Below are 13,348 nucleotides of genomic sequence, written 5' to 3' on the forward strand. Positions count from 1 at the left end.
CAAGCTTGCACAAGTCACCACACACATCCTAAAAATACATGGGTTGCACCTCTGGAACGATGACAAAACCCTTAACAAAACACATGTAGAACTCACGGGCATATCATGCACACAATAATCATGGCAAAAATGACAAAAGTGCTAAACGGAGTAGCAGATCTGACAATTAACTCAAGTAGCCCTCTTCTAACAGCATTTCGGGCATCAAGATGACCTCTAATGAAAATGATGCAATGGAATGAAATGATGTATTCTCTGAGATGAACATTTTGATATGCTATATGCATGAATCGGAGCTACGGATGCAAAGTTACGGAGCTACGAACATGGGCATATGGATCTGCAATTCTGGGACTTAGAGAAAAATTCACCCCGAGATCTAGGGTTTGAGATCACTGTAGCAACCGTGTCGGGTACTGTAGCCGGACGGATGTCGCCGGAGAAGAGCTCGTCGGCGGCGGGGGAAGACGGCCGGAGCTCCGGGCTAGGTCGTCGGGGACCTCGCCGGAGAAGCGCGGGGCGGCGCGGGCTCGGTGCAGGGCGGCTCCCGCGGCGCGGGCGCGCGATGGCGAGGCCTGCCGGCATCGGGACGGCGCCGGACTGAGGAGGCGGTGGCGACCATGGCGGCACGGCGGCACCGGACGGCGAGGCGGGGTCGGCCGCGGGGAAGAGGAGGCGGGCGGCGGCGCGGTAGATCCGGGCCTCGGGGGCCGGGGACGGGCCCTCCGGGCCGCGGCGGCGCGCGGGTGGCGGTGGTGACGTGGCAGGTGGCGATTGGGCGAGGGGGCGGCGGCGGACGTGTCCGGTCGGGGCGGACGTGTCCGGCCGGCGCGGATCTGAGAATTAGGGTTTCGGGGAGAGGGGATCCGGGATATTTCGAGGGGGACCTATTTATAGGCATAGGAGGAGCTAGGAGAGTCCAAATGAGGTGCGGTTTTCGGCCACGCGATCGTGATCGAACGCTCTAGAACATGGAGCAGAGTTAGGTGGGTTTTGGGCCAAATTGGAGGGGTGTTGGGCTGCAACACACACGAGGCCTTTTCGGTCCCTCGGTTAACCGTTGGAGTATCAAACGAAGTCCAAATGGTACGAAACTTGACAAGCGGTCTACCAGTAGTAAACCAAGGCCGCTTGGCAAGTCTCGGTCCAATCCGGAAATGTTTAATCCCCACACACGAAAGAAAGCTAGAAATGACCACCGTAGGAGAATGAAGCGCCGGAATGCAAAACGGACAACGGGGAAAATGCTCGAATGCATGAGATGAACACGTATGCAAATGCAATGCACATGATGACATGATATGAGATGCATGACAACGACAACAACACACGGAGACAAAACCCGAACCCGAGGAAATAAATATAACTTAACGCCGGAAACGGCAAGAGTTGGAGTACAAATTGGGAAAGTTACATCCGGGGTGTTAAAGTGGTTGAACTGGCTCAGGTACGGACGGCTCGGCCTCGGCTTCAACTACTAGCCACGGAGGGCGTTGCGGTTGAGGTTGCGGTGGACGACGACATCGGGGTATCGGCTCCGGCGTGATGGAGGAGGGCGGCGGTTGATGGGTGGGATGGGGTGGCGGACGGAGGACGCCGGGGTTTCGCGGCTGGTGGAGAGGTAGTTTTGGTGCCCACAGAGTATGAATGGGGAATCAGACGGGTGGGGGGGAACCATGTTTCGGTCTGGGACGCGCTTGTTTTGGCTTTTTTGAACAGAAGATGGGACGCGCTTGTTTGAAATTTGGGGAAAGTACAAACTTTTCCCCCCTCTTAAATTTCAGACCTACTGCAGGTCGGGGGTAGGATGGTAATCCCAGGTGTCCCAAATAGTGGGCGGGAGCGATTTCGGCCGCGCGCATGTGTGCTTAGGCGGCCATTGTGTATGAATGTTTTTCGGATGCGGTTGCGTGGCGTCTAGATGAAGCTACAAACCTACCCCGGTTTAGACCTTTGGACGTCGGGCCGGTAGGTTTCACGGGTCGGAGTTATTATAAAAGTAATTTCCTTGTACTACCAAACATTGGTCTCACGCGGTTTCAGGCGAGTAGAGGCTCTTTTGGCGCTTCGTTCGAAATTTTGAAAAACAAGCATTCACGTTTAGAGTACTCTTGAACTATGAGGATTGACCTAAATATACAATGTTATAGTTGACCTTGTATGTTTGAAAACCTCATTAAATTATCCGCTTCTTTTTGAAATTTTGACACTTGAAAATCCTATAACTATGATTATTTTGGAATGGAGGAGCTAAATTTGAATCTATTTTGTACACGACTACATATGCTATTATGTACAAAATCAGAGCAAAGATTGGTGCCCCCATAATTTAGGTATGGTTTACAAATGCCATGATATCAAATTCAAATAATTGAATGGACTTCATGTTGAATTTGATTTTTTTAAACCACCTTAAGTTGAATTCAAATGTATGCTAGTTCATAGGTAGTAGCTATTTATAATGTCCATTGTGTAACTTTCATATGTATAATGTGCTTTACACACACAACATGAACTATACTCACGTTTATATTCGATTGCTAAAGTGATGCATTGTCTGGAGTTCAAAATACTAACTATGTGGATCAATTGTGTCGAATAATAACATAGACATGCTCAAATTCGATAGAATCTAGATGGCTGATGGATCAATGACCGCTCCTTACGCGAATTGCAAATATCATGATCGCATCCTAATATTTGGATACAATTTATATCTTTAATCAATGTGTAGAGCAGTATTTTACATGTAGTTTCACTCTCCATCGGTGGTCTCTCACACATGCTCACACACTCTCTCCCGAGGTGTCTTTCTCGCACACATGCTCTAGATATAACCCTCCCTCCCTCTCGTAACCATTTACAACTGTTTTCACTAACCTTTATCACAAGCACTCTTCCTCTCGCAAACATACACATGCACAATCCTCATCGACCCTTTCTATATACATGGACCTGCCTACGTGTCTCATGTACTCACATTATCTTTACGCCTGTCTCTCACGCATTGCCTCACACCTCTCTTCCTAATCGACGAGTATGATTCTAGCAGAGCATTCTGTAGGATGCCCCTTAAAGTTAGGTTGGATGAATCGTAATATCAGAGATAAGGGGTTACCTTAGTCCGAGAACCTAGGGTTACAAATCCTAGCCGGCTTTGTCAGTGGACACAGAGTCCCTCACAATTCTGCTATCTTTGTCTTGTACGACTAGTCATCCGTGGGTCTTCCTAAATGCGTCACGGGCCGACCAATGTGGCGCAGGACGGAACAGAACGAAGGGCTTCACCTCGACCCACCGGACCTCACGCGGTGACACACCCTCTGCCCCCACGTCTCATTATCTTCTCACACCCACACATACCAACACAAACACCACACACACAGAAAATTTCTCCTGGTGCCTCTATTCCCTCCCCCCTTGCGTATACACACTCAAGGGAATGGAATCTCTTGTCGCGGCGTCATATTCGTCTCTCTCTCTAGACCACTCTCATTTCTCGTGCTATCTCTCCCACGCCCCCCCCCCCCCCGTTGGCCCCCCGCCCCCCCCCCCCGCGTTGGCCCCTCTGTCCATGCCTCTCTCAAATACGTAATACACACACATACCTCTCTAGGCCCCGCCAAATGTATCAACTACACATTCACACATGTTACATCACGTACCCCATTGACCTAAAAAGCCCTCTCTTCATGTTTATTTCGCATACAACATTCCTTTTGAATAAAGTGTGGCCAAAAAATTATTTTAGAGTTTCTACATATATACAACATTACAAAGTTATATGGAGGAGTACGAATGCTAATTTGCATTGCATGGTGCCCACAATGATATTTATTCCGCACTGTGAATTTGTATATTTTTATACTATATACAAAGTTAGTCATAATAAAGAGAAACGAAGAGCATCTCTCTCTCCATCGCATACCCCCCTGTACGCCCCTTTCACGTATGCACACAAACTGCATCCACGCAACACTCACACAAACACATGCACCCACGCACGCATGCAACACTCACACGTACACACGCAGCCACGCACGCACGCAACACTCACACGCACGCACGCACGCAACACTCACACGCACACACGCACGCATGCATGCACACACCAGTACACCACACGACCAACACACACTCTCACGCTCAAGTGCTCAATCTACACGTGCATGCGCACACATCAGGCCCTGACAGACACATACACAACCAGGTGATTCCCGCGCACGGGTTGGAGCCTTGTCGCGCCTGCGTAAATTTGTGTTTATCTGACCTTTTGCCTATGCGAACTGACAGGTGGGACCCACAATGAACGTGGTCAATTTAACTAGTCAACATGGCGCCACACAAACTATTTGTCCGGTCAACAGAGTGCAATCTGATGCTGAGCTGTGAGCAAGTGACCGTATAATCACCGCAAAACGTATATAGTGACCGTAATCAGCTTATTCTGAAGTTCGGTGACCGTATTACGCTTTTCTCTCTGTAGGCCCTCCAAAACTACACCTCTACACGTTCTCGCATGTTACATCTAACAACTATGCAATACAGCACTACTACTACACTCTAACACAATAAATCATATGTGTTTTCAGTTTTACTAGATATCATATTGTTACTTATAATTATTCAGTTTGCATACATTAAAATTGCCTTTGAAATGTATGGCCAGTATCATCTACCGCGCGGGAAAAATCCCGCCCTTTCCTGTTTAATCGGGTTTGTATCGATGGATCGTGCGAAACAGCAAAACTATAGTACTATACAGTACAAGTGACAGTTCACTGGGCCGTCGTGTCGTCTACTCCTCCGTCATAAGAGTGGAGTGCTCGCTTTCATAAATCTTCTAGTCCCTTTTGCCGACATGTGGGACATCAAGCTACCGGGTCCACGTGCCATACCGGAATACAGTGCAGAGCAGCCGAGGTGAAGCACCCCAGTCATGGCGCCGGCGTCAAATCACAAAGCTGCACCTTTACCGCAGTTAAGTTGGAGGGACGAAGCAACCATCATTTCACTCGTTGCTGAATCCGCTTCTCCCTCATTTTCTTCAACTTAACCACGTGTTGCTTCTGCCGTTGTTCTGCCTCATGTGGGACGCGGATCGGCTTGGTAAAGCACTAACACGTGGGACTGCATGTTAGCAAACCGCCAGGACAACGTCCTCCAAAAATAAGAAGCCTAATCCTAGACTTACAAAGGGCTACGTATACTTTCCATCTAATCTATATATGCCCCCCTGATTTTCAGGTGGGGTGGGCCTAATCCTCTCCTTTAATCCAATCAAATAGTCCCACATCACATCAGTTCATAACTTTATGTAAACCATTACGTGGATGTAGCATTGCTCAAATAAGAAACCTCCCCTGCCATCCGCGTGGCAAAATCACCTCCTTTTTACTAATCTCGATTCTATAATTTTTTAGATCAATATAATTGAGATTTGTATAGATAGCACACAGGAGCAAAACCAAGTGGTACGGTTAAGGGCATCCACAATGTGTAGCCAAATGTGAAAATAGCTTTTGGCATCGTGGGAACCATTATGGACGGTGTTGCCAAAGCCAAAAAGATGGAACCGAAGCTCCCTGATTGATTGATTGAAGGAATAGAAAAATGCAACGTCTCTCCTCTTTCTCCCATGCTTGGACGCATGTAGTACAATATAGAGCACAGAGTCTACTCCCCTGTCCCTTCTATCACAAATCACAAAGCAGTGAGGCATCAAATCACAAAAGCACGGACGAAGCAACCATCATTTCACTCTTCGCTGACTCCGCTTCTCCATCGTCTTCTTAGAGAAGCCATCTCACCGCATTAGTTACTCCTAGTAGTACTAGTAAAGGACTTCCTGGATGCAAATAAGGCGGTTGTCTCGGCTTGCAGGCGGCACTTGCGAACGACTTACCGTGGTCTCCCTCAATGGTGTTCTCCGTCGAACGCACTTCGCTAAACCACCAAAAAAGTTATCGTCGATGGCACCGTAATGGGGAAGGAAGTCAAATATAGTTACTACCTCCATTTTTTTGTACACAAGGCCAGTATATCAAAATTACAATTTGCAAAGGGCCACTAAGGCTGGTTGTAATGGGGAGTATCATATACTAGTATCATGCATATGATACTAATGTGTGATACTACCTCCCTAATGCATAGTATCATATATTAGTATCATGTAGTACTCTATTTATGGCCATGCATGACACAAAGTAGCATAGCATTTATTATGATACGGTATCATGATATGATACTACACCCTCTCTTTCTTCATTTAATGCTATGCCAACTCATCAAAATTGCCTAGTTGGCATGCATGATACTAGCTAGGATACTACCATTACGACCAGCCTAACACTAATCGAGGCAAAATTGATGGGGTTAGCAACCAAGGACATTAATATCCCCTGCATGCATGCGGAAGTGAGAAGGTTGGTTTGCATGGCGCTGCATTAATCAAGCGATGAGGAGTGAGATGGTTAGCTCTTTGGTCTTTGGAGAAAAAAATACGCATTAATTGACACGTGAAACGAGGATTTGTATCGATTAAATCCTGCGAAGGAAAACCCGGCCTTTCTTTTTTAACACTAGTACTCCTAGTACATACATACTTATCCTGTTTGGGTCTAGGCCTTGCATTGCCAAACTTCGCCACACATTTTTGCCAAGCTTGCCTAAAGTTTTCAAAATGAGAAGGAGGTACACTTGCGCACGGCTATCGCGGTCGCACCGCACCCTCACACGGTCGCTCCTGCACACCGCGGTCGCACCGCACCCTCACACAGTCGCTCCTGCACGCCGCAAACCCAACCAAGGGAACGCACCCTCACTGACACGTGTTGTCGCATGTGAACACACCAAACTCAGCCATCCTATCGCTGACAAATAATTTTCGTTCATAGAGTATGTTTACCCAACCGCATGTTGGGTAGTATCCGTACGGCCCGTGCGGTGGTCTGTTGGGGAAGAAGAAGAGGTGAGGAAGAAGGAAAGAAGGGTTAGGAGACGTAGGATATTCATCCAACTGCCTGAAATGGTAGACTGACCCAAGTCAGGCGACTTGCATAACAAATATATGTTTTTACACAGCAAAAGATCCATAAAAACAACAACATAAAGAAAAACTATCACTGCTCGTGAAAAGAGACGACCTCGTCATCTTTGGCTGCCGGCGCGAACCAGCCGTCGCTACTGACGTGTGTCTCGGCACCGTGGTTGTCCTCGGCCTCCAGCTACTCGTTCAAGCGCATCATGCGGGCGCTCTGCACGGACGAGAGCACAGCCCGGTTCAAGTTGAGGACGTCCGGTTCCGCCTGCAGGAGGGCCTAGATGGCAGCGGCATCCGCGCGCTCCACGTCGAGTCGAGCCTCCGCCGCCCGGTTCAAGTCCAGGACATCCGGTTCCGCCTGCAGGAGGGCGTCGATGAGAGCGGCATCCGCGCGCTCTGCGTCGAGTCGAGCCTCTGCCGCCCGGTTCAAGTCCAGGACGTCTGGTTCCACCTGCAGGAGGGCCTCGATGGCAGCGGCATCCGCACGCTCCGCCTCAAGTTGAGCCTCCGCCGCCCGGTTCACATCCACGACATCCGGTTCCACCTGCAGGAGAGCCTCGATGGCAGCGGCATGCGCGCGCTCCGCGTCGAGTTGAGCCTCTGCCTCCCGGTCCCCCTTTAGTATCGCCATGTTGAACCGCTGGTCCGCCTCCACCATGGGGGACTCAGACGCCGGCACGAAGTCGACGTCCATCGTCTCATACCCATCGGGGGCCTTCTGCGCCGCGGCCTCCGCCATGAACATTGGATCGGCTTCCTCCTCCTCGTAGCTTGGCTCTAGAGAACTCGGGGATTGGCCCGCCGCAAGGCGAGCTTGGGAACGGAGGTCTGTGCCGCCGACCACCGCCATGATTTCTGCGTGGCGCTCCGGCGTCAGCATCTTGTAGTAAGTGATCTTGCGGCGCACCATGGCTTTCCAGCAAACTAGGGGACGCTTGATGCGGGCTAGGGGATCGAAAGGTGGGTGAATGGGCTGGATATTTGGTGTGATTTTAGGGCAGTGGCTGGCATAGGCCGAGCAGTGAAGGTTCTGGTGTGAATAGTGGTTCCGGTGATGACCGTTCAATCGGTTTTGACTGTACATCGCTCTTGTCGCGTTCGCGTTGCAGCCCGGCACGCTGGACCCTCCACGTCACTCACCAAATGGAACGCGCTTCGTCTTGCATTTTCGCTCGCTTGTGGGACCGCAGTTGAGAGCAAACCGATGTCCCTCCCCCTCCCCCGCCCGCGTCATTTTATGCGGAGTAAATAAAAACAGAGGGAGTATACTATGGATGAGGATCCCCTGATGTGGCCGAACCCATTGAGTAACTCACATGCGGGGCCTAGCAAGCATCGGGTCCGCCAGTAAGTGACCGAAAGGGAGGGTAAGGAAGGGATACCTATGTCAGTGGAGCCACTTCCACTATACTACTTTGACCAAATGTTAGAGTAATAATATATGACACGCAACTTACACAAATGTTAGAGTAATAATATATGACATGCAACTTACACAAAGCATACAAGGTCTAATGCATTTTTCGAGGCTAACTTTGACCAAATGTTAGAGTAATAATATATGACATGCAACTTACACAAAGCATACTGTCAAATTCGTATGTGAAAGGAGTTTCCAATGATATAATTTTCACATTATACATCTCATGTACTATTAATCTTGTCAATAGTCAAATTGGAAACCATCTCGAGTACAAATCTAGGAGTACGCACGAATCTAACGATATTGATTGGGCGTTGTTGAATGTTGATACCTTTTTGATCAAAGTAGATATACTTTGACTACACATAAAACTTATATGTAAACTAGAAAGGATAGGAGGGAGTATATTGTACGTTCAAAAACGAAACGAACATTGAATACCTTTATATATGATTTGCGGATGCTATGATCACCGGTTCAAAATTTTGAATCCGCCTTAGGTATCACGTGCCCCCACTCGTTCCCTCTCGATTTCATCTCGGTGTCCGGAGATCTATTGAAAGAGGACTAGGGTGGGTACATGCAAATGATACTCGGCGGAATGTTCAAATGAGGCGTGCGGGAGGATGGACTCGACTGGAGGGCAACATGATAGATGGAGAAGAGGGTTGGAGAGGAATGAGAAATAAGCAAACGCCACATGATTATACTTGAATGGCTCAAATAAACAATAAGTTGTCTCGCTTGGCCTACATAGTGAAAGGCCTAATGCACAACATGGAGCACTGACGCTCGAATATGGCCGGGGAAACAGGGAAATAGACATGTGGGGCACACCCGTCGGGACAACGTAGCGCAGACTAGTCCAATGGAGGAGCTGGCCCATGACCTCCTCGCGACCGACAACCTTTCATGTTGGTCGTTGGGGCCAACAACGGGGCGCAGCTCCAGCACCGCCTCTGGACACGGCGACCGCAATGAGTGACACGCTCATATCGTCGCTAGACACGGTCGGTTTCAGTTTGCCGAGGGTGGCGTTAGTGTTGTGGCACAACCAACGGTATGTTCGATTTGTGCCCAAGGTTGCCCCATCAAAGCATTGGGTAGCCAAAATTTTGGTTGAGGTATTGGTTGCCCATGATTTGGCCGACATTGGCAAGAAAAATGAACTTGAGTTCGCTAGAGTTCATTGGCATGCCAAAGAAATGACAACCATCCAAACAAAGACCAATCTTTGGGTCATGACCAAAATTTTGGTTGAGTTATTGGTTGCCCATGATTTGGCCGACATTAGCAAGAAAAATGAACTAGAGTTGGCTAGAGTTCATTGGCATGCCAAAAAAATGGCAACCATCCAAACAAAGACCAATCTTTTGGTCATGACCAAAATTTTGGCAAGGTGCACTTTGGCCACAATCCAAACACACCCCAACACTCGGCTCGTCGAGGATGCACGGGGCGTCGCGACGCGTCCGCGGAGTGGTGTAGCGCGGCCAACTGCATCCTCTGGACCTGAGACCATGTCGGGTTGTCACTCTTTGTTAATGACATGCGGGGATCGCATGTGAGCAAAGGGCATCTCCAACGTTGCCAAGACCGCAGCTGACTACCCTGGCACACCAAAACCCTCGTCCCTCGCGCAGTCGCGCGGTGCGTTCCCAGCCGGCGACAGCTGCCCGCATTCGTGCTGTCCGTTCGTAAGTCATCATTAAGAGGCTCGGTGCCCACGGAACCAACTATGTCGACTTAATGACGCACCCAGACGCTTGGCCTCACTGGAATGCTCTACTTAAAGCGGCAACGCCCAACTAACCTCCACACCATAGCGCATCGTCCTCCTACCTGGAACCACATCCACCATGACCGCAAGCGCGAATGCTCTGTGGGAGAGCTTGTCTTCGGGGATGGAGCTCGAGGTCGCCGCCCTCGCTCAAGTCGCCGCACAAGCGGTGGCCACGCTGGCGGCCGACGACGGGAGCACCGTCAGCCACGCGTCCTACTTGTCGCCGTCCAACGTCCGGTACCGCCGAGGTCGGGGACTCCTCCGAGGATGAGTAGGGCATGGGAGGCGGCAGGGCATGGTGTGCCAACTGGCCGGTCCGTCTCCCGTGTTCTACTTTTCCTTGCCGGAGACCGCACCTTCACTTCACGGGTCTTGAACCCCGCCCCCGTACATGGAGATCACAGATGAAGGACGTCGATCGCCGCCGTAGAATAGGTTTAGGGTCGGGTTTCTTTTATTTTTCTGTCCATAAAAGTTCGAAATGTAATGAAAATCTGTCGTGTTTGCATTAATCTCGGCCGGTGTATATGAACTTTCACAATAATATACATATTGTAGGAGTACTAGCAAGATGCCCGTGCGTTGCACGAAAGATCAAGATCTTGTGGGAGAAAAGGATGAAGGAGGGAAAGCCTTATCTGCAAATGTGGAGAGGAGTGTGGGTAAATTGTCATAGTTTCCTTCCTATCCGTTAGATATAGATCGGACGGCCTATATTTGCAGGATCGGACACATCTTTCTACATCTACAGGAACCTACGAAAGCGTTAACGTAAATTGCCTCTCTCTCTCCTCCCCTGATTTTCATGGTGGTGGGCCCCTCCCTCCCCCAATCTACAATCAACAGCTCACACGTTTCACATTACGTTAATTACGTAACTGGGATTACGTAGGTGTAGCATTACTCATCCTAAAAAACCCAACTAAGCCAACCTCCCAGCATATCGCGCGGGAAAAGACCCGGGCGCGCCGTTTTAGTCGGGATTACCAGATTACTAGTAGTAGTAGTAGTATCGATGAATCGCGTGAAGAAACAGATTTTTTTTTGAGGGGGCGAAGCACCTAGTTTAAAAGGAAAAAATGCAGTACACTCACAACACTCCTGTCGCAGTCGCATTGCACCCCACACACGTTCGGTCCTGCACACGGCTCATGCAAACGGAACGTGCTTCGGCTTACCTCTTCACTGACACGTGGGACTGCACTTGGAGAAACCGACCATGCGCCAAACTCCCCTCGCCCACCGCGCGAAAATCCTCCCCCCCCCCCCCCACACACCCAAAAATTCCCCCCAAATCCGATTCAACCGCCCTTCGGCCAACTAGCCAATAATATTCCCCAAACCCCCTCCCCCCCTGTCCCCCTCCACTCCATTCGCTCCGCCAAAGCCGCCCTCCCCGCCATGCCGATACGTTGGCGCCGCGGTTCAGCGATCCTCTCGCTCCCACAGTACGTTCTCGTAGTCTGCCATCCTAGCCGCGCCGCCACCTCTGGCTACGTTCTTGTGGAGGCGCACGGCGGTCAGCGCCACCACCGCTGGCGACGTTCGTGTCGAGATGCACGGTGGTCAGCTTCTCCCACAGTACGCGCATTCTAGACTGAGGGCCAGTTCATGTCGGTGTAACGCTGAATGCTAGCTGATAGACGCTCTTAATCTCACTGTTTGTCGAAGTAGTTTACTGTCAATATGCTCTGCTTAAGAAGCTTCCTTGCCCTGTTCTGCACTCAATATGCTTAGCTGAGATGGCATGCCAAGGCCGATTAGCTGCTAAAATATCCTGCCATATATTTATTGTGACGTAGATTGCCATGGTCTAGTAGCCAATCTGTTAGCTGAAATAGCTCTACACCGTTTTATACTCGATCTTTGTTGTTGCGATGGCCTTCGATAGTTCGATGGCTGTGTGCTCGGCCTCATTGACTGCTGAAACAGCCTGCCATAATTTGGCACTCAAATCTGTTTGCTGAATTAGCTTTACATATATTTCATTACTTAGATCTGCTCATCCAAATATCTTGTCGTAGCTTTAGACATCGACTTAGGTATTTTTTTCTGGACTTCATAAAAAAGCATATATGTTTTTCCTGTAATATCTAGTAGAAGAACTAATTTGTATGTCTAATAGATGGACATGACTTGGATAACTTCTGCTCGAAGATTCTCCGCTGCATATGTCGAGGGGGTTGAAAACTTCATGAACTTTATCAGAGCTGAGTACGGTGGTCCGAAATCAGATGTGCTCTGCCCGTGTAGCAGTTGTATGAATTCAATTACAAGACCCCAGTCAACTGTGCAAAATCATCTACACTTGTATGGGATGTCGGTCACATATACTAGGTGGGTTCATCATGGTGAAGCTGTGAACGTCAATGTTATTGACTACATGGAAGCAGCAGATCACCATCTTGATCTGCCTGATGCTCAGGTGGAAGAGGAGGAGGAGGTGGTGGTGGCGGAGCCAGTGAGTTTGACCAACATTGAAACAATGCTACGAAATGCTCGTGCATTCCGTGAACTTTCACCTGCAGAAGAAAAACGATGGGCCCGCATGTTGGAACAATGCAACGTTGCTGTCACCCCTGGAAATAAGCTGTCAGTATTCTCAGCTATGGTCACCTTTCTTCAGGTGAAGACATTGAGCGGATGACCAACAAATCATTCGATGCGATGTTGGCTGCTTTCCACGAATCTTTCCCAGATGCGTCTGAGCTGCCACACACCTACAGTAAAATGAAGAATTTCCTTCATGCAGTTGGAATTGGATATGATATGATCCATGTTTGTAAGAATAATTGTGTTTTGTTCCGGAAGGATTATGCCAACTTAAGTGAATGCCCGAAATGCAAATCATCAAGATGGAAAGATGGCGATGCTTTGAAGAGGATTCCTCATAATGTTCTGAGACATTTTCCAATTACACCAAGATTGCAGAGGTTGTTTCATGATGCTGAAACAAGAGAGGATGTACTGTGGCATTCTAGGAACCAAGAGTACAGAGATCAGAATGTAATGAGCCATCCATCTCATGGTAGTGAGTGGAAAAGCTTCAATGATAAACACAAAGAGTTTGTTGCTGACCCGAGAAACATTAGACTTGGCT

This window comes from Triticum urartu, chromosome 7 (assembly GCF_003073215.2).
Source record: "Triticum urartu cultivar G1812 chromosome 7, Tu2.1, whole genome shotgun sequence".
Classification (NCBI taxonomy): Eukaryota; Viridiplantae; Streptophyta; class Magnoliopsida; order Poales; family Poaceae; genus Triticum; species Triticum urartu.